The 22,860-nt window shown below is 40.9% G+C and overlaps 21 non-coding genes across 21 annotated transcripts; 14 read left to right on the plus strand and 7 right to left on the minus strand.

Moving 5' to 3' along the window:
• The first annotated feature begins 147 nt into the window (after nt 1-147).
• TRNAT-UGU (transfer RNA threonine (anticodon UGU)) lies at nt 148-219 on the plus strand. Its single transcript has one exon. It is a non-coding gene; the product is annotated as a tRNA-Thr (tRNA).
• Nucleotides 220-2,556: 2,337 nt separating this feature from the next.
• TRNAT-UGU (transfer RNA threonine (anticodon UGU)) lies at nt 2,557-2,628 on the plus strand. Its single transcript has one exon. It is a non-coding gene; the product is annotated as a tRNA-Thr (tRNA).
• Nucleotides 2,629-3,788: 1,160 nt separating this feature from the next.
• Nucleotides 3,789-3,883, minus strand: TRNAI-UAU (transfer RNA isoleucine (anticodon UAU)). The gene is made up of 2 exons: nt 3,846-3,883; nt 3,789-3,824 (listed from the first exon to the last, which is right to left on the minus strand). It is a non-coding gene; the product is annotated as a tRNA-Ile (tRNA).
• Nucleotides 3,884-4,295: 412 nt separating this feature from the next.
• TRNAS-GCU (transfer RNA serine (anticodon GCU)) lies at nt 4,296-4,377 on the plus strand. The gene has a single exon. It is a non-coding gene; the product is annotated as a tRNA-Ser (tRNA).
• A 589-nt stretch (nt 4,378-4,966) lies between these two features.
• Nucleotides 4,967-5,038, plus strand: TRNAT-UGU (transfer RNA threonine (anticodon UGU)). Its single transcript has one exon. It is a non-coding gene; the product is annotated as a tRNA-Thr (tRNA).
• A 1,160-nt stretch (nt 5,039-6,198) lies between these two features.
• TRNAI-UAU (transfer RNA isoleucine (anticodon UAU)) lies at nt 6,199-6,293 on the minus strand. The gene is made up of 2 exons: nt 6,256-6,293; nt 6,199-6,234 (listed from the first exon to the last, which is right to left on the minus strand). It is a non-coding gene; the product is annotated as a tRNA-Ile (tRNA).
• Nucleotides 6,294-6,705: 412 nt separating this feature from the next.
• On the plus strand, nt 6,706-6,787 carry TRNAS-GCU (transfer RNA serine (anticodon GCU)). The gene has a single exon. It is a non-coding gene; the product is annotated as a tRNA-Ser (tRNA).
• Nucleotides 6,788-7,376: 589 nt separating this feature from the next.
• On the plus strand, nt 7,377-7,448 carry TRNAT-UGU (transfer RNA threonine (anticodon UGU)). Its single transcript has one exon. It is a non-coding gene; the product is annotated as a tRNA-Thr (tRNA).
• Nucleotides 7,449-8,608: 1,160 nt separating this feature from the next.
• Nucleotides 8,609-8,703, minus strand: TRNAI-UAU (transfer RNA isoleucine (anticodon UAU)). Its single transcript has 2 exons — nt 8,666-8,703; nt 8,609-8,644 (listed from the first exon to the last, which is right to left on the minus strand). It is a non-coding gene; the product is annotated as a tRNA-Ile (tRNA).
• A 2,329-nt stretch (nt 8,704-11,032) lies between these two features.
• TRNAI-UAU (transfer RNA isoleucine (anticodon UAU)) lies at nt 11,033-11,127 on the minus strand. The gene is made up of 2 exons: nt 11,090-11,127; nt 11,033-11,068 (listed from the first exon to the last, which is right to left on the minus strand). It is a non-coding gene; the product is annotated as a tRNA-Ile (tRNA).
• A 1,083-nt stretch (nt 11,128-12,210) lies between these two features.
• On the plus strand, nt 12,211-12,282 carry TRNAT-UGU (transfer RNA threonine (anticodon UGU)). Its single transcript has one exon. It is a non-coding gene; the product is annotated as a tRNA-Thr (tRNA).
• A 1,160-nt stretch (nt 12,283-13,442) lies between these two features.
• On the minus strand, nt 13,443-13,537 carry TRNAI-UAU (transfer RNA isoleucine (anticodon UAU)). Its single transcript has 2 exons — nt 13,500-13,537; nt 13,443-13,478 (listed from the first exon to the last, which is right to left on the minus strand). It is a non-coding gene; the product is annotated as a tRNA-Ile (tRNA).
• Nucleotides 13,538-13,949: 412 nt separating this feature from the next.
• Nucleotides 13,950-14,031, plus strand: TRNAS-GCU (transfer RNA serine (anticodon GCU)). Its single transcript has one exon. It is a non-coding gene; the product is annotated as a tRNA-Ser (tRNA).
• Nucleotides 14,032-14,620: 589 nt separating this feature from the next.
• On the plus strand, nt 14,621-14,692 carry TRNAT-UGU (transfer RNA threonine (anticodon UGU)). The gene has a single exon. It is a non-coding gene; the product is annotated as a tRNA-Thr (tRNA).
• A 1,160-nt stretch (nt 14,693-15,852) lies between these two features.
• On the minus strand, nt 15,853-15,947 carry TRNAI-UAU (transfer RNA isoleucine (anticodon UAU)). Its single transcript has 2 exons — nt 15,910-15,947; nt 15,853-15,888 (listed from the first exon to the last, which is right to left on the minus strand). It is a non-coding gene; the product is annotated as a tRNA-Ile (tRNA).
• Nucleotides 15,948-16,359: 412 nt separating this feature from the next.
• On the plus strand, nt 16,360-16,441 carry TRNAS-GCU (transfer RNA serine (anticodon GCU)). Its single transcript has one exon. It is a non-coding gene; the product is annotated as a tRNA-Ser (tRNA).
• A 589-nt stretch (nt 16,442-17,030) lies between these two features.
• TRNAT-UGU (transfer RNA threonine (anticodon UGU)) lies at nt 17,031-17,102 on the plus strand. The gene has a single exon. It is a non-coding gene; the product is annotated as a tRNA-Thr (tRNA).
• A 1,667-nt stretch (nt 17,103-18,769) lies between these two features.
• TRNAS-GCU (transfer RNA serine (anticodon GCU)) lies at nt 18,770-18,851 on the plus strand. Its single transcript has one exon. It is a non-coding gene; the product is annotated as a tRNA-Ser (tRNA).
• Nucleotides 18,852-20,672: 1,821 nt separating this feature from the next.
• On the minus strand, nt 20,673-20,767 carry TRNAI-UAU (transfer RNA isoleucine (anticodon UAU)). The gene is made up of 2 exons: nt 20,730-20,767; nt 20,673-20,708 (listed from the first exon to the last, which is right to left on the minus strand). It is a non-coding gene; the product is annotated as a tRNA-Ile (tRNA).
• A 412-nt stretch (nt 20,768-21,179) lies between these two features.
• On the plus strand, nt 21,180-21,261 carry TRNAS-GCU (transfer RNA serine (anticodon GCU)). Its single transcript has one exon. It is a non-coding gene; the product is annotated as a tRNA-Ser (tRNA).
• Nucleotides 21,262-21,850: 589 nt separating this feature from the next.
• Nucleotides 21,851-21,922, plus strand: TRNAT-UGU (transfer RNA threonine (anticodon UGU)). The gene has a single exon. It is a non-coding gene; the product is annotated as a tRNA-Thr (tRNA).
• The last annotated feature ends 938 nt before the right edge of the window (nt 21,923-22,860 follow it).

Raw genomic sequence — 22,860 nt, forward strand, 5'->3', positions numbered from 1 at the left:
AAAAAAGTGCCTTAAGCATGGTCTTCAATGTGTGCGCGCACGTGGACATTCATATGCAACTACGTTTCCATACAGAGTCTCAAAATCATAGATATATTCATACCTCAGTAAGAATACATGTTGCAATTTACATCCTGCGTGCAGACTGGCCTTGTAGCTCAGTGGCAGAGCACTGGTCTTGTAAACCAGGGGTCATGAGTTCAAGCCTCATCAGGGCCTTTTTACATGAGTCTTTCTGTATGTTGTTTTCAAGTCATTCTTCCCTGGAGTCACACCTTGCTTTAGGATTGCTTATTGCCAAGCTTCCCTTTCCTGCTTTCATATTATCAAGAAAATATCATGAAGATCATTGAATTATAAATTATTGCCTCACCCCTTCCGATCGCCTGACGAACGCCTGACAAACGCCATTCTCACCCTGCCGGGCAAAGCCAAATAAGCCATGCATATTTACAGTTCCTTTGAAAGGCAGAGCGAGGACTAGGACCTCTGTTCCGACTGAATCTGCATCCACAGAAAGGATGTTATAAGGCCCTACAAATTTCACCAAGGAGATGTGAAAGTCTTCCCCCATAAAATACTTTTTTTCCCAGATACCCCGGCTCTTAGGCAAATGAGGTTACTCCTCAAAACCCCACCCCCACTCACCATAAATATCCTTCTCTCCTGCTGTCCATTCAAATGATACAAGGTATCTTGTACATAGAGAGAAAGGGAGAATAGGCAGACTTGCTTCAAAGATTTGGTGACCTTGGATGGGTGGGTTGAATGAAGAAGTGAACCTGGTTTCTGGGAAAGGAGTATCGAGATGAAGATGAGGAAAAGTGAACATGGACCACATTCATAGGTTAGAGAAATACATTTAATAGGTTGAATGGTTTTGAAAAGTGAACTTCGAGCAGTAATTGTTGTTTTTTAAACTGCAAAGAAATTAAAAATGAATGTGGGATTGGAGGCACACTCTGAGCAGAAAAGCACCATAAGCTGCTATGGTGCAACTCAAGATGGTGAATAGAACCTTTAATATGATGATGCTCTTCTTTTGCTAGTTTTTTCGAGTCACCTTTTATTGTAAGTAGCTGATACAGCATTTTTTGCAGCTCTTCAGTTTATGGTTATCATGTGAGAACACTGTTTTCATCATATTTATTATTCTACAAATGTATTTTTAAATGCACTGATGTGGTGTTTGCATGAAATGCAAGATGGCACATCATGGAATGTTTAAACTGAGCATCGCGGAGGATATGTGATATTTGGCACCCAGAGGAGTAGGACACGTAGATCCTATAAGAAGTAAAGACTCTCTAGCAAGGGCCGTCCATACTCTGAGTTTAAACTTTACTTTTTGTGAAATGGTTTATGAAAAACAACACGGCTGCTCCAAGTGAGGCTCGAACTCACAACCTCGGCATGGATCAGTGCAAGTACTGCTGTATAAGTACCGCCCGCTAACCGATTGCGCCACTGGAGCTCTCTCTTTTCACATCTCCCCAGGTGAGCCATCTACAGCTGACCAAGTAGATGACAGACACTGCTCCATCATTCACTGTGCAAGATCGACTCACATGCTAGCATGTTATCATGACTATTAAAAATACAGTCCAAACGGAATAGATTCTATAATTGTCCTATAACATATGCTCTGTCTATTCAAAACCCCATAGAATTATATCTTGACAGTTCTGACAAAGTCTAGGGGAATCTTATGAATATTTGTAATTAGCACATAGTAAGAATTTCCCAAAAATGAAATGTAGGTCCCTGATTGGGGGAAGACGTGGAATGTGAGATCTTGCCTCAGCTGTTTTTTTCTTTTTTAGGTACAGTATATTGACACTTCAGTACCTTTTGTGAAGCAAGGTTTCAGATGGGGCTGTAGGGCAGATGAGGTGGCCGAGTGGTTAAGGCGATGGACTGCTATCCATTGTGCTCTGCACGCGTGGGTTCGAATCCCACCTTCGTCGGAAAGCCATCAGAGTCTCTTTTGATGGCCAGCATTTCTTGTAGTATAATTACACTCTCTTTCAAGACAGAGCCAGGATCTGCTAGATGGGATCATCTGACTGTTCCATTTTAACAAATATGTCAAATAAAGTGAAGTATTTTGTGCGTAATAGAAATTAGATCTTTCATGGAGTTTCCAGAGGATTGCCTTTCACTCACTCCTGGCTTATTAACCAGTTTGGATAAATAGATTGATAAGAAAGCAGCTCTTACTCCTAAAGTTTAGGCCGTCTCAAATGAATGACTGTTAACATATGTCTGCCCCACAGAGACAGATCACTTCTAATAAGTGGGTTCTCTATATGTCACTGATTGCAGACATACTAACTAGAGCTATCGGTATGGTCTTGAATGCGAAAACTCTTATTTTCTCATATGAAAATGTAGTTTTTCATACTTCCAAAAAAAGTGCCTTAAGCATGGTCTTCAATGTGTGCGCGCACGTGGACATTCATATGCAACTACGTTTCCATACAGAGTCTCAAAATCATAGATATATTCATACCTCAGTAAGAATACATGTTGCAATTTACATCCTGCGTGCAGACTGGCCTTGTAGCTCAGTGGCAGAGCACTGGTCTTGTAAACCAGGGGTCATGAGTTCAAGCCTCATCAGGGCCTTTTTACATGAGTCTTTCTGTATGTTGTTTTCAAGTCATTCTTCCCTGGAGTCACACCTTGCTTTAGGATTGCTTATTGCCAAGCTTCCCTTTCCTGCTTTCATATTATCAAGAAAATATCATGAAGATCATTGAATTATAAATTATTGCCTCACCCCTTCCGATCGCCTGACGAACGCCTGACAAACGCCATTCTCACCCTGCCGGGCAAAGCCAAATAAGCCATGCATATTTACAGTTCCTTTGAAAGGCAGAGCGAGGACTAGGACCTCTGTTCCGACTGAATCTGCATCCACAGAAAGGATGTTATAAGGCCCTACAAATTTCACCAAGGAGATGTGAAAGTCTTCCCCCATAAAATACTTTTTTTCCCAGATACCCCGGCTCTTAGGCAAATGAGGTTACTCCTCAAAACCCCACCCCCACTCACCATAAATATCCTTCTCTCCTGCTGTCCATTCAAATGATACAAGGTATCTTGTACATAGAGAGAAAGGGAGAATAGGCAGACTTGCTTCAAAGATTTGGTGACTTTGGATGGGTGGGTTGAATGAAGAAGTGAACCTGGTTTCTGGGAAAGGAGTATCGAGATGAAGATGAGGAAAAGTGAACATGGACCACATTCATAGGTTAGAGAAATACATTTAATAGGTTGAATGGTTTTGAAAAGTGAACTTCGAGCAGTAATTGTTGTTTTTTAAACTGCAAAGAAATTAAAAATGAATGTGGGATTGGAGGCACACTCTGAGCAGAAAAGCACCATAAGCTGCTATGGTGCAACTCAAGATGGTGAATAGAACCTTCAATATGATGATGCTCTTCTTTTGCTAGTTTTTTCGAGTCACCTTTTATTGTAAGTAGCTGATACAGCATTTTTTGCAGCTCTTCAGTTTATGGTTATCATGTGAGAACACTGTTTTCATCATATTTATTATTCTACAAATGTATTTTTAAATGCACTGATGTGGTGTTTGCATGAAATGCAAGATGGCACATCATGGAATGTTTAAACTGAGCATCGCGGAGGATATGTGATATTTGGCACCCAGAGGAGTAGGACACGTAGATCCTATAAGAAGTAAAGACTCTCTAGCAAGGGCCGTCCATACTCTGAGTTTAAACTTTACTTTTTGTGAAATGGTTTATGAAAAACAACACGGCTGCTCCAGGTGAGGCTCAAACTCACAACCTCGGCATGGCTCAGTGCAAGTACTGCTGTATAAGTACCGCGCGCTAACCGATTGCGCCACTGGAGCTCTCTCTTTTCACATCTCCCCAGGTGAGCCATCTACAGCTGACCAAGTAGATGACAGACACTGCTCCATCATTCACTGTGCAAGATCGACTCACATGCTAGCATGTTATCATGACTATTAAAAATACAGTCCAAACGGAATAGATTCTATAATTGTCCTATAACATATGCTCTGTCTATTCAAAACCCCATAGAATTATATCTTGACAGTTCTGACAAAGTCTAGGGGAATCTTATGAATATTTGTAATTAGCACATAGTAAGAATTTCCCAAAAATGAAATGTAGGTCCCTGATTGGGGGAAGACGTGGAATGTGAGATCTTGCCTCAGCTGTTTTTTTCTTTTTTAGGTACAGTATATTGACACTTCAGTACCTTTTGTGAAGCAAGGTTTCAGATGGGGCTGTAGGGCAGACGAGGTGGCCGAGTGGTTAAGGCGATGGACTGCTAATCCATTGTGCTCTGCACGCGTGGGTTCGAATCCCACCTTCGTCGGAAAGCCATCAGAGTCTCTTTTGATGGCCAGCATTTCTAGTAGTATAATTACACTCTCTTTCAAGACAGAGCCAGGATCTGCTAGATGGGATCATCTGACTGTTCCATTTTAACAAATATGTCAAATAAAGTGAAGTATTTTGTGCGTAATAGAAATTAGATCTTTCATGGAGTTTCCAGAGGATTGCCTTTCACTCACTCCTGGCTTATTAACCAGTTTGGATAAATAGATTGATAAGAAAGCAGCTCTTACTCCTAAAGTTTAGGCTGTCTCAAATGAATGACTGTTAACATATGTCTGCCCCACAGAGACAGATCACTTCTAATAAGTGGGTTCTCTATATGTCACTGATTGCAGACATACTAACTAGAGCTATCGGTATGGTCTTGAATGCGAAAACTCTTATTTTCTCATATGAAAATGTAGTTTTTCATACTTCCAAAAAAAGTGCCTTAAGCATGGTCTTCAATGTGTGCGCGCACGTGGACATTCATATGCAACTACGTTTCCATACAGAGTCTCAAAATCATAGATATATTCATACCTCAGTAAGAATACATGTTGCAATTTACATCCTGCGTGCAGACTGGCCTTGTAGCTCAGTGGCAGAGCACTGGTCTTGTAAACCAGGGGTCATGAGTTCAAGCCTCATCAGGGCCTGTTTACATGAGTCTTTCTGTAGGTTGTTTTCAAGTCATTCTTCCCTGGAGTCACACCTTGCTTTAGGATTGCTTATTGCCAAGCTTCCCTTTCCTGCTTTCATATTATCAAGAAAATATCATGAAGATCATTGAATTATAAATTATTGCCTCACCCCTTCCGATCGCCTGACGAACGCCTGACAAACGCCATTCTCACCCTGCCGGGCAAAGCCAAATAAGCCATGCATATTTACAGTTCCTTTGAAAGGCAGAGCGAGGACTAGGACCTCTGTTCCGACTGAATCTGCATCCACAGAAAGGATGTTATAAGGCCCTACAAATTTCACCAAGGAGATGTGAAAGTCTTCCCCCATAAAATACTTTTTTTCCCAGATACCCCGGCTCTTAGGCAAATGAGGTTACTCCTCAAAACCCCACCCCCACTCACCATAAATATCCTTCTCTCCTGCTGTCCATTCAAATGATACAAGGTATCTTGTACATAGAGAGAAAGGGAGAATAGGCAGACTTGCTTCAAAGATTTGGTGACCTTGGATGGGTGGGTTGAATGAAGAAGTGAACCTGGTTTCTGGGAAAGGAGTATCGAGATGAAGATGAGGAAAAGTGAACATGGACCACATTCATAGGTTAGAGAAATACATTTAATAGGTTGAATGGTTTTGAAAAGTGAACTTCGAGCAGTAATTGTTGTTTTTTAAACTGCAAAGAAATTAAAAATGAATGTGGGATTGGAGGCACACTCTGAGCAGAAAAGCACCATAAGCTGCTATGGTGCAACTCAAGATGGTGAATAGAACCTTTAATATGATGATGCTCTTCTTTTGCTAGTTTTTTCGAGTCACCTTTTATTGTAAGTAGCTGATACAGCATTTTTTGCAGCTCTTCAGTTTATGGTTATCATGTGAGAACACTGTTTTCATCATATTTATTATTCTACAAATGTATTTTTAAATGCACTGATGTGGTGTTTGCATGAAATGCAAGATGGCACATCATGGAATGTTTAAACTGAGCATCGCGGAGGATATGTGATATTTGGCACCCAGAGGAGTAGGACAAGTAGATCCTATAAGAAGTAAAGACTCTCTAGCAAGGGCCGTCCATACTCTGAGTTTAAACTTTACTTTTTGTGAAATGGTTTATGAAAAACAACACGGCTGCTCCAGGTGAGGCTCGAACTCACAACCTCGGCATGGCTCAGTGCAAGTACTGCTGTATAAGTACAGCGCGCTAACCGATTGCGCCACTGGAGCTCTCTCTTTTCACATCTCCCCAGGTGAGCCATCTACAGCTGACCAAGTAGATGACAGACACTGCTCCATCATTCACTGTGCAAGATCGACTCACATGCTAGCATGTTATCATGACTATTAAAAATACAGTCCAAACGGAATAGATTCTATAATTGTCCTATAACATATGCTCTGTCTATTCAAAACCCCATAGAATTATATCTTGACAGTTCTGACAAAGTCTAGGGGAATCTTATGAATATTTGTAATTAGTACATAGTAAGAATTTCCCAAAAATGAAATGTAGGTCCCTGATTGGGGGAAGACGTGGAATGTGAGATCTTGCCTCAGCTGTTTTTTTCTTTTTTAGGTACAGTATATTGACACTTCAGTACCTTTTGTGAAGCAAGGTTTCAAATGGGGCTGTAGGGCAGACGAGGTGGCCGAGTGGTTAAGGCGATGGACTGCTAATCCATTGTGCTCTGCACGCGTGGGTTCGAATCCCACCTTCGTCGGAAAGCCATCAGAGTCTCTTTTGATGGCCAGCATTTCTAGTAGTATAATTACACTCTCTTTCAAGACAGAGCCAGGATCTGCTAGATGGGATCATCTGACTGTTCCATTTTAACAAATATGTCAAATAAAGTGAAGTATTTTGTGCGTAATAGAAATTAGATCTTTCATGGAGTTTCCAGAGGATTGCCTTTCACTCACTCCTGGCTTATTAACCAGTTTGGATAAATAGATTGATAAGAAAGCAGCTCTTACTCCTAAAGTTTAGGCTGTCTCAAATGAATGACTGTTAACATATGTCTGCCCCACAGAGACAGATCACTTCTAATAAGTGGGTTCTCTATATGTCACTGATTGCAGACATACTAACTAGAGCTATCGGTATGGTCTTGAATGCGAAAACTCTTATTTTCTCATATGAAAATGTAGTTTTTCATACTTCCAAAAAAAGTGCCTTAAGCATGGTCTTCAATGTGTGCGCGCACGTGGACATTCATATGCAACTACGTTTCCATACAGAGTCTCAAAATCATAGATATATTCATACCTCAGTAAGAATACATGTTGCAATTTACATCCTGCGTGCAGACTGGCCTTGTAGCTCAGTGGCAGAGCACTGGTCTTGTAAACCAGGGGTCATGAGTTCAAGCCTCATCAGGGCCTGTTTACATGAGTCTTTCTGTATGTTGTTTTCAAGTCATTCTTCCCTGGAGTCACACCTTGCTTTAGGATTGCTTATTGCCAAGCTTCCCTTTCCTGCTTTCATATTATCAAGAAAATATCATGAAGATCATTGAATTATAAATTATTGCCTCACCCCTTCCGATCGCCTGACGAACGCCTGACAAACGCCATTCTCACCCTGCCGGGCAAAGCCAAATAAGCCATGCATATTTACAGTTCCTTTGAAAGGCAGAGCGAGGACTAGGACCTCTGTTCCGACTGAATCTGCATCCACAGAAAGGATGTTATAAGGCCCTACAAATTTCACCAAGGAGATGTGAAAGTCTTCCCCCATAAAATACTTTTTTTCCCAGATACCCCGGCTCTTAGGCAAATGAGGTTACTCCTCAAAACCCCACCCCCACTCACCATAAATATCGTTCTCTCCTGCTGTCCATTCAAATGATACAAGGTATCTTGTACATAGAGAGAAAGGGAGAATAGGCAGACTTGCTTCAAAGATTTGGTGACCTTGGAAGGGTGGGTTGAATGAAGAAGTGAACCTGGTTTCTGGGAAAGGAGTATCGAGATGAAGATGAGGAAAAGTGAACATGGACCACATTCATAGGTTAGAGAAATACATTTAATAGGTTGAATGGTTTTGAAAAGTGAACTTCGAGCAGTAATTGTTGTTTTTTAAACTGCAAAGAAATTAAAAATGAATGTGGGATTGGAGGCACACTCTGAGCAGAAAAGCACCATAAGCTGCTATGGTGCAACTCAAGATGGTGAATAGAACCTTTAATATGATGATGCTCTTCTTTTGCTAGTTTTTTCGAGTCACCTTTTATTGTAAGTAGCTGATACAGCATTTTTTGCAGCTCTTCAGTTTATGGTTATCATGTGAGAACACTGTTTTCATCATATTTATTATTCTACAAATGTATTTTTAAATGCACTGATGTGGTGTTTGCATGAAATGCAAGATGGCACATCATGGAATGTTTAAACTGAGCATCGCGGAGGATATGTGATATTTGGCACCCAGAGGAGTAGGACACGTAGATCCTATAAGAAGTAAAGACTCTCTAGCAAGGGCCGTCCATACTCTGAGTTTAAACTTTACTTTTTGTGAAATGGTTTATGAAAAACAACACGGCTGCTCCAAGTGAGGCTCGAACTCACAACCTCGGCATGGCTCAGTGCAAGTACTGCTGTATAAGTACCGCGCGCTAACCGATTGCGCCACTGGAGCTCTCTCTTTTCACATCTCCCCAGGTGAGCCATCTACAGCTGACCAAGTAGATGACAGACACTGCTCCATCATTCACTGTGCAAGATCGACTCACATGCTAGCATGTTATCATGACTATTAAAAATACAGTCCAAACGGAATAGATTCTATAATTGTCCTATAACATATGCTCTGTCTATTCAAAACCCCATAGAATTATATCTTGACAGTTCTGACAAAGTCTAGGGGAATCTTATGAATATTTGTAATTAGCACATAGTAAGAATTTCCCAAAAATGAAATGTAGGTCCCTGATTGGGGGAAGACGTGGAATGTGAGATCTTGCCTCAGCTGTTTTTTTCTTTTTTAGGTACAGTATATTGACACTTCAGTACCTTTTGTGAAGCAAGGTTTCAGATGGGGCTGTAGGGCAGACGAGGTGGCCGAGTGGTTAAGGCGATGGACTGCTAATCCATTGTGCTCTGCACGCGTGGGTTCGAATCCTACCTTAGTCGGAAAGCCATCAGAGTCTCTTTTGATGGCCAGCATTTCTTGTAGTATAATTACACTCTCTTTCAAGACAGAGCCAGGATCTGCTAGATGGGATCATCTGACTGTTCCATTTTAACAAATATGTCAAATAAAGTGAAGTATTTTGTGCGTAATAGAAATTAGATCTTTCATGGAGTTTCCAGAGGATTGCCTTTCACTCACTCCTGGCTTATTAACCAGTTTGGATAAATAGATTGATAAGAAAGCAGCTCTTACTCCTAAAGTTTAGGCCGTCTCAAATGAATGACTGTTAACATATGTCTGCCCCACAGAGACAGATCACTTCTAATAAGTGGGTTCTCTATATGTCACTGATTGCAGACATACTAACTAGAGCTATCGGTATGGTCTTGAATGCGAAAACTCTTATTTTCTCATATGAAAATGTAGTTTTTCATACTTCCAAAAAAAGTGCCTTAAGCATGGTCTTCAATGTGTGCGCGCACGTGGACATTCATATGCAACTACGTTTCCATACAGAGTCTCAAAATCATAGATATATTCATACCTCAGTAAGAATACATGTTGCAATTTACATCCTGCGTGCAGACTGGCCTTGTAGCTCAGTGGCAGAGCACTGGTCTTGTAAACCAGGGGTTATGAGTTCAAGCCTCATCAGGGCCTTTTTAAATGACTCTTTCTGTATGTTGTTTTCAAGTTATTCTTCCCTGGAGTCACACCTTGCTTTAGGATTGCTTATTGCCAAGCTTCCCTTTCCTGCTTTCATATTATCAAGAAAATATCATGAAGATCATTGAATTATAAATTATTGCCTCACCCCTTCCGATCGCCTGACGATCGCCTGACAAACGCCATTCTCACCCTGCCGGGCAAGCCCTGCCGGGCAAAGCCAAATAAGCCATGCATATTTACAGTTCCTTTGAAAGGCAGAGCGAGGACTAGGACCTCTGTTCCTACTGAATCTGCATCCACAGAAAGGATGTTATAAGGCCCTACAAATTTCACCAAGGAGATGTGAAAGTCTTCCCCCATAAAATACTTTTTTTCCCAGATACCCCGGCTCTTAGGCAAATGAGGTTACTCCTCAAAACCCCACCCCCACTCACCATAAATATCCTTCTCTCCTGCTGTCCATTCAAATGATACAAGGTATCTTGTACATAGAGAGAAAGGGAGAATAGGCAGACTTGCTTCAAAGATTTGGTGACTTTGGATGGGTGGGTTGAATGAAGAAGTGAACCTGGTTTCTGGGAAAGGAGTATCGAGATGAAGATGAGGAAAAGTGAACATGGACCACATTCATAGGTTAGAGAAATACATTTAATAGGTTGAATGGTTTTGAAAAGTGAACTTCGAGCAGTAATTGTTGTTTTTTAAACTGCAAAGAAATTAAAAATGAATGTGGGATTGGAGGCACACTCTGAGCAGAAAAGCACCATAAGCTGCTATGGTGCAACTCAAGATGGTGAATAGAACCTTTAATATGATGATGCTCTTCTTTTGCTAGTTTTTTCGAGTCACCTTTTATTGTAAGTAGCTGATACAGCATTTTTTGCAGCTCTTCAGTTTATGGTTATCATGTGAGAACACTGTTTTCATCATATTTATTATTCTACAAATGTATTTTTAAATGCACTGATGTGGTGTTTGCATGAAATGCAAGATGGCACATCATGGAATGTTTAAACTGAGCATCGCGGAGGATATGTGATATTTGGCACCCAGAGGAGTAGGACACGTAGATCCTATAAGAAGTAAAGACTCTCTAGCAAGGGCCGTCCATACTCTGAGTTTAAACTTTACTTTTTGTGAAATGGTTTATGAAAAACAACACGGCTGCTCCAGGTGAGGCTCGAACTCACAACCTCGGCATGGCTCAGTGCAAGTACTGCTGTATAAGTACCGCGCGCTAACCGATTGCGCCACTGGAGCTCTCTCTTTTCACATCTCCCCAGGTGAGCCATCTACAGCTGACCAAGTAGATGACAGACACTGCTCCATCATTCACTGTGCAAGATCGACTCACATGCTAGCATGTTATCATGACTATTAAAAATACAGTCCAAACGGAATAGATTCTATATTTGTGCTATAACATATGCTCTGTCTATTCAAAACCCCATAGAATTATATCTTGACAGTTCTGACAAAGTCTAGGGGAATCTTATGAATATTTGTAATTAGCACATAGTAAGAATTTCCCAAAAATGAAATGTAGGTCCCTGATTGGGGGAAGACGTGGAATGTGAGATCTTGCCTCAGCTGTTTTTTTCTTTTTTAGGTACAGTATATTGACACTTCAGTACCTTTTGTGAAGCAAGGTTTCAGATGGGGCTGTAGGGCAGAGGAGGTGGCCGAGTGGTTAAGGCGATGGACTGCTAATCCATTGTGCTCTGCACGTGTGGGTTCGAATCCCACCTTCGTCGGAACGCCATCAGAGTCTCTTTTGATGGCCAGCATTTCTAGTAGTATAATTACACTCTCTTTCAAGACAGAGCCAGGATCTGCTAGATGGGATCATCTGACTGTTCCATTTTAACAAATATGTCAAATAAAGTGAAGTATTTTGTGCGTAATAGAAATTAGATCTTTCATGGAGTTTCCAGAGGATTGCCTTTCACTCACTCCTGGCTTATTAACCAGTTTGGATAAATAGATTGATAAGAAAGCAGCTCTTACTCCTAAAGTTTAGGCTGTCTCAAATGAATGACTGTTAACATATGTCTGCCCCACAGAGACAGATCACTTCTAATAAGTGGGTTCTCTATATGTCACTGATTGCAGACATACTAACTAGAGCTATCGGTATGGTCTTGAATGCGAAAACTCTTATTTTCTCATATGAAAATGTAGTTTTTCATACTTCCAAAAAAAGTGCCTTAAGCATGGTCTTCAATGTGTGCGCGCACGTGGACATTCATATGCAACTACGTTTCCATACAGAGTCTCAAAATCATAGATATATTCATACCTCAGTAAGAATACATGTTGCAATTTACATCCTGCGTGCAGACTGGCCTTGTAGCTCAGTGGCAGAGCACTGGTCTTGTAAACCAGGGGTCATGAGTTCAAGCCTCATCAGGGCCTTTTTACATGAGTCTTTCTGTATGTTGTTTTCAAGTCATTCTTCCCTGGAGTCACACCTTGCTTTAGGATTGCTTATTGCCAAGCTTCCCTTTCCTGCTTTCATATTATCAAGAAAATATCATGAAGATCATTGAATTATAAATTATTGCCTCACCCCTTCCGATCGCCTGACGAACGCCTGACAAACGCCATTCTCACCCTGCCGGGCAAAGCCAAATAAGCCATGCATATTTACAGTTCCTTTGAAAGGCAGAGCGAGGACTAGGACCTCTGTTCCGACTGAATTTGCATCCACAGAAAGGATGTTATAAGGCCCTACAAATTTCACCAAGGAGATGTGAAAGTCTTCCCCCATAAAATACTTTTTTTCCCAGATACCCCGGCTCTTAGGCAAATGAGGTTACTCCTCAAAACCCCACCCCCACTCACCATAAATATCCTTCTCTCCTGCTGTCCATTCAAATGATACAAGGTATCTTGTACATAGAGAGAAAGGGAGAATAGGCAGACTTGCTTCAAAGATTTGGTGACCTTGGATGGGTGGGTTGAATGAAGAAGTGAACCTGGTTTCTGGGAAAGGAGTATCGAGATGAAGATGAGGAAAAGTGAACATGGACCACATTCATAGGTTAGAGAAATACATTTAATAGGTTGAATGGTTTTGAAAAGTGAACTTCGAGCAATAATTGTTGTTTTTTAAACTGCAAAGAAATTAAAAATGAATGTGGGATTGGAGGCACACTCTGAGCAGAAAACCACCATAAGCTGCTATGGTGCAACTCAAGATGGTGAATAGAACCTTTAATATGATGATGCTCTTCTTTTGCTAGTTTTTTCGAGTCACCTTTTATTGTAAGTAGCTGATACAGCATTTTTTGCAGCTCTTCAGTTTATGGTTATCATGTGAGAACACTGTTTTCATCATATTTATTATTCTACAAATGTATTTTTAAATGCACTGATGTGGTGTTTGCATGAAATGCAAGATGGCACATCATGGAATGTTTAAACTGAGCATCGCGGAGGATATGTGATATTTGGCACCCAGAGGAGTAGGACACGTAGATCCTATAAGAAGTAAAGACTCTCTAGCAAGGGCCGTCCATACTCTGAGTTTAAACTTTACTTTTTGTGAAATGGTTTATGAAAAACAACACGGCTGCTCCAAGTGAGGCTCGAACTCACAACCTCGGCATGGATCAGTGCAAGTACTGCTGTATAAGTACCGCGCGCTAACCGATTGCGCCACTGGAGCTCTCTCTTTTCACATCTCCCCAGGTGAGCCATCTACAGCTGACCAAGTAGATGACAGACACTGCTCCATCATTCACTGTGCAAGATCGACTCACATGCTAGCATGTTATCATGACTATTAAAAATACAGTCCAAACGGAATAGATTCTATAATTGTCCTATAACATATGCTCTGTCTATTCAAAACCCCATAGAATTATATCTTGACAGTTCTGACAAAGTCTAGGGGAATCTTATGAATATTTGTAATTAGCACATAGTAAGAATTTCCCAAAAATGAAATGTAGGTCCCTGATTGGGGGAAGACGTGGAATGTGAGATCTTGCCTCAGCTGTTTTTTTCTTTTTTAGGTACAGTATATTGACACTTCAGTACCTTTTGTGAAGCAAGGTTTCAGATGGGGCTGTAGGGCAGACGAGGTGGCCGAGTGGTTAAGGCGATGGACTGCTAATCCATTGTGCTCTGCACGCGTGGGTTCAAATCCCACCTTCGTCGGAAAGCCATCAGAGTCTCTTTTGATGGCCAGCATTTCTTGTAGTATAATTACACTCTCTTTCAAGACAGAGCCAGGATCTGCTAGATGGGATCATCTGACTGTTCCATTTTAACAAATATGTCAAATAAAGTGAAGTATTTTGTGCGTAATAGAAATTAGATCTTTCATGGAGTTTCCAGAGGATTGCCTTTCACTCACTCCTGGCTTATTAACCAGTTTGGATAAATAGATTGATAAGAAAGCAGCTCTTACTCCTAAAGTTTAGGCCGTCTCAAATGAATGACTGTTAACATATGTCTGCCCCACAGAGACAGATCACTTCTAATAAGTGGGTTCTCTATATGTCACTGATTGCAGACATACTAACTAGAGCTATCGGTATGGTCTTGAATGCGAAAACTCTTATTTTCTCATATGAAAATGTAGTTTTTCATACTTCCAAAAAAAGTGCCTTAAGCATGGTCTTCAATGTGTGCGCGCACGTGGACATTCATATGCAACTACGTTTCCATACAGAGTCTCAAAATCATAGATATATTCATACCTCAGTAAGAATACATGTTGCAATTTACATCCTGCGTGCAGACTGGCCTTGTAGCTCAGTGGCAGAGCACTGGTCTTGTAAACCAGGGGTCATGAGTTCAAGCCTCATCAGGGCCTTTTTACATGAGTCTTTCTGTATGTTGTTTTCAAGTCATTCTTCCCTGGAGTCACACCTTGCTTTAGGATTGCTTATTGCCAAGCTTCCCTTTCCTGCTTTCATATTATCAAGAAAATATCATGAAGATCATTGAATTATAAATTATTGCCTCACCCCTTCCGATCGCCTGACGAACGCCTGACAAACGCCATTCTCACCCTGCCGGGCAAAGCCAAATAAGCCATGCATATTTACAGTTCCTTTGAAAGGCAGAGCGAGGACTAGGACCTCTGTTCCGACTGAATCTGCATCCACAGAAAGGATGTTATAAGGCCCTACAAATTTCACCAAGGAGATGTGAAAGTCTTCCCCCATAAAATACTTTTTTTCCCAGATACCCCGGCTCTTAGGCAAATGAGGTTACTCCTCAAAACCCCACCCCCACTCACCATAAATATCCTTCTCTCCTGCTGTCCATTCAAATGATACAAGGTATCTTGTACATAGAGAGAAAGGGAGAATAGGCAGACTTGCTTCAAAGATTTGGTGACTTTGGATGGGTGGGTTGAATGAAGAAGTGAACCTGGTTTCTGGGAAAGGAGTATCGAGATGAAGATGAGGAAAAGTGAACATGGACCACATTCATAGGTTAGAGAAATACATTTAATAGGTTGAATGGTTTTGAAAAGTGAACTTCGAGCAGTAATTGTTGTTTTTTAAACTGCAAAGAAATTAAAAATGAATGTGGGATTGGAGGCACACTCTGAGCAGAAAAGCACCATAAGCTGCTATGGTGCAACTCAAGATGGTGAATAGAACCTTTAATATGATGATGCTCTTCTTTTGCTAGTTTTTTCGAGTCACCTTTTATTGTAAGTAGCTGATACAGCATTTTTTGCAGCTCTTCAGTTTATGGTTATCATGTGAGAACACTGTTTTCATCATATTTATTATTCTACAAATGTATTTTTAAATGCACTGATGTGGTGTTTGCATGAAATGCAAGATGGCACATCATGGAATGTTTAAACTGAGCATCGCGGAGGATATGTGATATTTGGCACCCAGAGGAGTAGGACACGTAGATCCTATAAGAAGTAAAGACTCTCTAGCAAGGGCTGTCCATACTCTGAGTTTAAACTTTACTTTTTGTGAAATGGTTTATGAAAAACAACACGGCTGCTCCAGGTGAGGCTCGAACTCACAACCTCGGCATGGCTCAGTGCAAGTACTGCTGTATAAGTACCGCGCGCTAACCTATTGCGCCACTGGAGCTCTCTCTTTTCACATCTCCCCAGGTGAGCCATCTACAGCTGACCAAGTAGATGACAGACACTGCTCCATCATTCACTGTGCAAGATCGACTCACATGCTAGCATGTTATCATGACTATTAAAAATACAGTCCAAACGGAATAGATTCTATAATTGTGCTATAACATATGCTCTGTCTATTCAAAACCCCATAGAATTATATCTTGACAGTTCTGACAAAGTCTAGGGGAATCTTATGAATATTTGTAATTAGCACATAGTAAGAATTTCCCAAAAATGAAATGTAGGTCCCTGATTGGGGGAAGACGTGGAATGTGAGATCTTGCCTCAGCTGTTTTTTTCTTTTTTAGGTACAGTATATTGACACTTCAGTACCTTTTGTGAAGCAAGGTTTCAGATGGGGCTGTAGGGCAGGCGAGGTGGCTGAGTGGTTAAGGCGATGGACTGCTAATCCATTGTGCTCTGCACGCGTGGGTTCGAATCCCACCTTCGTCGGAAAGCCATCAGAGTCTCTTTTGATGGCCAGCATTTCTAGTAGTATAATTACACTCTCTTTCAAGACAGAGCCAGGATCTGCTAGATGGGATCATCTGACTGTTCCATTTTAACAAATATGTCAAATAAAGTGAAGTATTTTGTGCGTAATAGAAATTAGATCTTTCATGGAGTTTCCAGAGGATTGCCTTTCACTCACTCCTGGCTTATTAACCAGTTTGGATAAATAGATTGATAAGAAAGCAGCTCTTACTCCTAAAGTTTAGGCTGTCTCAAATGAATGACTGTTAACATATGTCTGCCCCACAGAGACAGATCACTTCTAATAAGTGGGTTCTCTATATGTCACTGATTGCAGACATACTAACTAGAGCTATCGGTATGGTCTTGAATGCGAAAACTCTTATTTTCTCATATGAAAATGTAGTTTTTCATACTTCCAAAAAAAGTGCCTTAAGCATGGTCTTCAATGTGTGCGCGCACGTGGACATTCATATGCAACTACGTTTCCATACAGAGTCTCAAAATCATAGATATATTCATACCTCAGTAAGAATACATGTTGCAATTTACATCCTGCGTGCAGACTGGCCTTGTAGCTCAGTGGCAGAGCACTGGTCTTGTAAACCAGGGGTCATGAGTTCAAGCCTCATCAGGGCCTTTTTACATGAGTCTTTCTGTATGTTGTTTTCAAGTCATTCTTCCCTGGAGTCACACCTTGCTTTAGGATTGCTTATTGCCAAGCTTCCCTTTCCTGCTTTCATATTATCAAGAAAATATCATGAAGATCATTGAATTATAAATTATTGCCTCACCCCTTCCGATCGCCTGACGAACGCCTGACAAACGCCATTCTCACCCTGCCGGGCAAAGCCAAATAAGCCATGCATATTTACAGTTCCTTTGAAAGGCAGAGCGAGGACTAGGACCTCTGTTCCGACTGAATCTGCATCCACAGAAAGGATGTTATAAGGCCCTACAAATTTCACCAAGGAGATGTGAAAGTCTTCCCCCATAAAATACTTTTTTTCCCAGATACCCCGGCTCTTAGGCAAATGAGGTTACTCCTCAAAACCCCACCCCCACTCACCATAAATATCCTTCTCTCCTGCTGTCCATTCAAATGATACAAGGTATCTTGTACATAGAGAGAAAGGGAGAATAGGCAGACTTGCTTCAAAGATTTGGTGACCTTGGATGGGTGGGTTGAATGAAGAAGTGAACCTGGTTTCTGGGAAAGGAGTATCGAGATGAAGATGAGGAAAAGTGAACATGGACCACATTCATAGGTTAGAGAAATACATTTAATAGGTTGAATGGTTTTGAAAAGTGAACTTCGAGCAGTAATTGTTGTTTTTTAAACTGCAAAGAAATTAAAAATGAATGTGGGATTGGAGGCACACTCTGAGCAGAAAAGCACCATAAGCTGCTATGGTGCAACTCAAGATGGTGAATAGAACCTTTAATATGATGATGCTCTTCTTTTGCTAGTTTTTTCGAGTCACCTTTTATTGTAAGTAGCTGATACAGCATTTTTTGCAGCTCTTCAGTTTATGGTTATCATGTGAGAACACTGTTTTCATCATATTTATTATTCTACAAATGTATTTTTAAATGCACTGATGTGGTGTTTGCATGAAATGCAAGATGGCACATCATGGAATGTTTAAACTGAGCATCGCGGAGGATATGTGATATTTGGCACCCAGAGGAGTAGGACACGTAGATCCTATAAGAAGTAAAGACTCTCTAGCAAGGGCCGTCCATACTCTGAGTTTAAACTTTACTTTTTGTGAAATGGTTTATGAAAAACAACACGGCTGCTCCAAGTGAGGCTCGAACTCACAACCTCGGCATGGCTCAGTGCAAGTACTGCTGTATAAGTACCGCGTGCTAACCGATTGCGCCACTGGAGCTCTCTCTTTTCACATCTCCCCAGGTGAGCCATCTACAGCTGACCAAGTAGATGACAGACACTGCTCCATCATTCACTGTGCAAGATCGACTCACATGCTAGCATGTTATCATGACTATTAAAAATACAGTCCAAACGGAATAGATTCTATAATTGTCCTATAACATATGCTCTGTCTATTCAAAACCCCATAGAATTATATCTTGACAGTTCTGACAAAGTCTAGGGGAATCTTATGAATATTTGTAATTAGCACATAGTAAGAATTTCCCAAAAATGAAATGTAGGTCCCTGATTGGGGGAAGACGTGGAATGTGAGATCTTGCCTCAGCTGTTTTTTTCTTTTTTAGGTACAGTATATTGACACTTCAGTACCTTTTGTGAAGCAAGGTTTCAGATGGGGCTGTAGGGCAGACGAGGTGGCCGAGTGGTTAAGGCGATGGACTGCTAATCCATTGTGCTCTGCACGCGTGGGTTCGAATCCCACCTTCGTCGGAAAGCCATCAGAGTCTCTTTTGATGGCCAGCATTTCTTGTAGTATAATTACACTCTCTTTCAAGACAGAGCCAGGATCTGCTAGATGGGATCATCTGACTGTTCCATTTTAACAAATATGTCAAATAAAGTGAAGTATTTTGTGCGTAATAGAAATTAGATCTTTCATGGAGTTTCCAGAGGATTGCCTTTCACTCACTCCTGGCTTATTAACCAGTTTGGATAAATAGATTGATAAGAAAGCAGCTCTTACTCCTAAAGTTTAGGCCGTCTCAAATGAATGACTGTTAACATATGTCTGCCCCACAGAGACAGATCACTTCTAATAAGTGGGTTCTCTATATGTCACTGATTGCAGACATACTAACTAGAGCTATCGGTATGGTCTTGAATGCGAAAACTCTTATTTTCTCATATGAAAATGTAGTTTTTCATACTTCCAAAAAAAGTGCCTTAAGCATGGTCTTCAATGTGTGCGCGCACGTGGACATTCATATGCAACTACGTTTCCATACAGAGTCTCAAAATCATAGATATATTCATACCTCAGTAAGAATACATGTTGCAATTTACATCCTGCGTGCAGACTGGCCTTGTAGCTCAGTGGCAGAGCATTGGTCTTGTAAACCAGGGGTCATGAGTTCAAGCCTCATCAGGGCCTTTTTACATGAGTCTTTCTGTATGTTGTTTTCAAGTCATTCTTCCCTGGAGTCACACCTTGCTTTAGGATTGCTTATTGCCAAGCTTCCCTTTCCTGCTTTCATATTATCAAGAAAATATCATGAAGATCATTGAATTATAAATTATTGCCTCACCCCTTCCGATCGCCTGACGAACGCCTGACAAACGCCATTCTCACCCTGCCGGGCAAAGCCAAATAAGCCATGCATATTTACAGTTCCTTTGAAAGGCAGAGCGAGGACTAGGACCTCTGTTCCGACTGAATCTGCATCCACAGAAAGGATGTTATAAGGCCCTACAAATTTCACCAAGGAGATGTGAAAGTCTTCCCCCATAAAATACTTTTTTTCCCAGATACCCCGGCTCTTAGGCAAATGAGGTTACTCCTCAAAACCCCACCCCCACTCACCATAAATATCCTTCTCTCCTGCTGTCCATTCAAATGATACAAGGTATCTTGTACATAGAGAGAAAGGGAGAATAGGCAGACTTGCTTCAAAGATTTGGTGACTTTGGATGGGTGGGTTGAATGAAGAAGTGAACCTGGTTTCTGGGAAAGGAGTATCGAGATGAAGATGAGGAAAAGTGAACATGGACCACATTCATAGGTTAGAGAAATACATTTAATAGGTTGAATGGTTTTGAAAAGTGAACTTCGAGCAGTAATTGTTGTTTTTTAAACTGCAAAGAAATTAAAAATGAATGTGGGATTGGAGGCACACTCTGAGCAGAAAAGCACCATAAGCTGCTATGGTGCAACTCAAGATGGTGAATAGAACCTTTAATATGATGATGCTCTTCTTTTGCTAGTTTTTTCGAGTCACCTTTTATTGTAAGTAGCTGATACAGCATTTTTTGCAGCTCTTCAGTTTATGGTTATCATGTGAGAACACTGTTTTCATCATATTTATTATTCTACAAATGTATTTTTAAATGCACTGATGTGGTGTTTGCATGAAATGCAAGATGGCACATCATGGAATGTTTAAACTGAGCATCGCGGAGGATATGTGATATTTGGCACCCAGAGGAGTAGGACACGTAGATCCTATAAGAAGTAAAGACTCTCTAGCAAGGGCCGTCCATACTCTGAGTTTAAACTTTACTTTTTGTGAAATGGTTTATGAAAAACAACACGGCTGCTCCAGGTGAGGCTCGAACTCACAACCTCGGCATGGCTCAGTGCAAGTACTGCTGTATAAGTACAGCGCGCTAACCGATTGCGCCACTGGAGCTCTCTCTTTTCACATCTCCCCAGGTGAGCCATCTACAGCTGACCAAGTAGATGACAGACACTGCTCCATCATTCACTGTGCAAGATCGACTCACATGCTAGCATGTTATCATGACTATTAAAAATACAGTCCAAACGGAATAGATTCTATAATTGTCCTATAACATATGCTCTGTCTATTCAAAACCCCATAGAATTATATCTTGACAGTTCTGACAAAGTCTAGGGGAATCTTATGAATATTTGTAATTAGCACATAGTAAGAATTTCCCAAAAATGAAATGTAGGTCCCTGATTGGGGGAAGACGTGGAATGTGAGATCTTGCCTCAGCTGTTTTTTTCTTTTTTAGGTACAGTATATTGACACTTCAGTACCTTTTGTGAAGCAAGGTTTCAGATGGGGCTGTAGGGCAGACGAGGTGGCCGAGTGGTTAAGGCGATGGACTGCTAATCCATTGTGCTCTGCACGCGTGGGTTCGAATCCCACCTTCGTCGGAAAGCCATCAGAGTCTCTTTTGATGGCCAGCATTTCTAGTAGTATAATTACACTCTCTTTCAAGACAGAGCCAGGATCTGCTAGATGGGATCATCTGACTGTTCCATTTTAACAAATATGTCAAATAAAGTGAAGTATTTTGTGCGTAATAGAAATTAGATCTTTCATGGAGTTTCCAGAGGATTGCCTTTCACTCACTCCTGGCTTATTAACCAGTTTGGATAAATAGATTGATAAGAAAGCAGCTCTTACTCCTAAAGTTTAGGCTGTCTCAAATGAATGACTGTTAACATATGTCTGCCCCACAGAGACAGATCACTTCTAATAAGTGGGTTCTCTATATGTCACTGATTGCAGACATACTAACTAGAGCTATCGGTATGGTCTTGAATGCGAAAACTCTTATTTTCTCATATGAAAATGTAGTTTTTCATACTTCCAAAAAAAGTGCCTTAAGCATGGTCTTCAATGTGTGCGCGCACGTGGACATTCATATGCAACTACGTTTCCATACAGAGTCTCAAAATCATAGATATATTCATACCTCAGTAAGAATACATGTTGCAATTTACATCCTGCGTGCAGACTGGCCTTGTAGCTCAGTGGCAGAGCACTGGTCTTGTAAACCAGGGGTCATGAGTTCAAGCCTCATCAGGGCCTGTTTACATGAGTCTTTCTGTATGTTGTTTTCAAGTCATTCCTCCCTGGAGTCACACCTTGCTTTAGGATTGCTTATTGCCAAGCTTCCCTTTCCTGCTTTCATATTATCAAGAAAATATCATGAAGATCATTGAATTATAAATTATTGCCTCACCCCTTCCGATCTCCTGACGAACGCCTGACAAACGCCATTCTCACCCTGCCGGGCAAAGCCAAATAAGCCATGCATATTTACAGTTCCTTTGAAAGGCAGAGCGAGGACTAGGACCTCTGTTCCGACTGAATCTGCATCCACAGAAAGGATGTTATAAGGCCCTACAAATTTCACCAAGGAGATGTGAAAGTCTTCCCCCATAAAATACTTTTTTTCCCAGATACCCCGGCTCTTAGGCAAATGAGGTTACTCCTCAAAACCCCACCCCCACTCACCATAAATATCCTTCTCTCCTGCTGTCCATTCAAATGATACAAGGTATCTTGTACATAGAGAGAAAGGGAGAATAGGCAGACTTGCTTCAAAGATTTGGTGACCTTGGATGGGTGGGTTGAATGAAGATGTGAACCTGGTTTCTGGGAAAGGAGTATCGAGATGAAGATGAGGAAAAGTGAACATGGACCACATTCATAGGTTAGAGAAATACATTTAATAGGTTGAATGGTTTTGAAAAGTGAACTTCGAGCAGTAATTGTTGTTTTTTAAACTGCAAAGAAATTAAAAATGAATGTGGGATTGGAGGCACACTCTGAGCAGAAAAGCACCATAAGCTGCTATGGTGCAACTCAAGATGGTGAATAGAACCTTTAATATGATGATGCTCTTCTTTTGCTAGTTTTTTCGAGTCACCTTTTATTGTAAGTAGCTGATACAGCATTTTTTGCAGCTCTTCAGTTTATGGTTATCATGTGAGAACACTGTTTTCATCATATTTATTATTCTA

The sequence above is a fragment of the Triturus cristatus genome, chromosome 12 (assembly GCF_964204655.1).
Source record: "Triturus cristatus chromosome 12, aTriCri1.1, whole genome shotgun sequence".
NCBI lineage: Eukaryota > Metazoa > Chordata > Amphibia > Caudata > Salamandridae > Triturus > Triturus cristatus.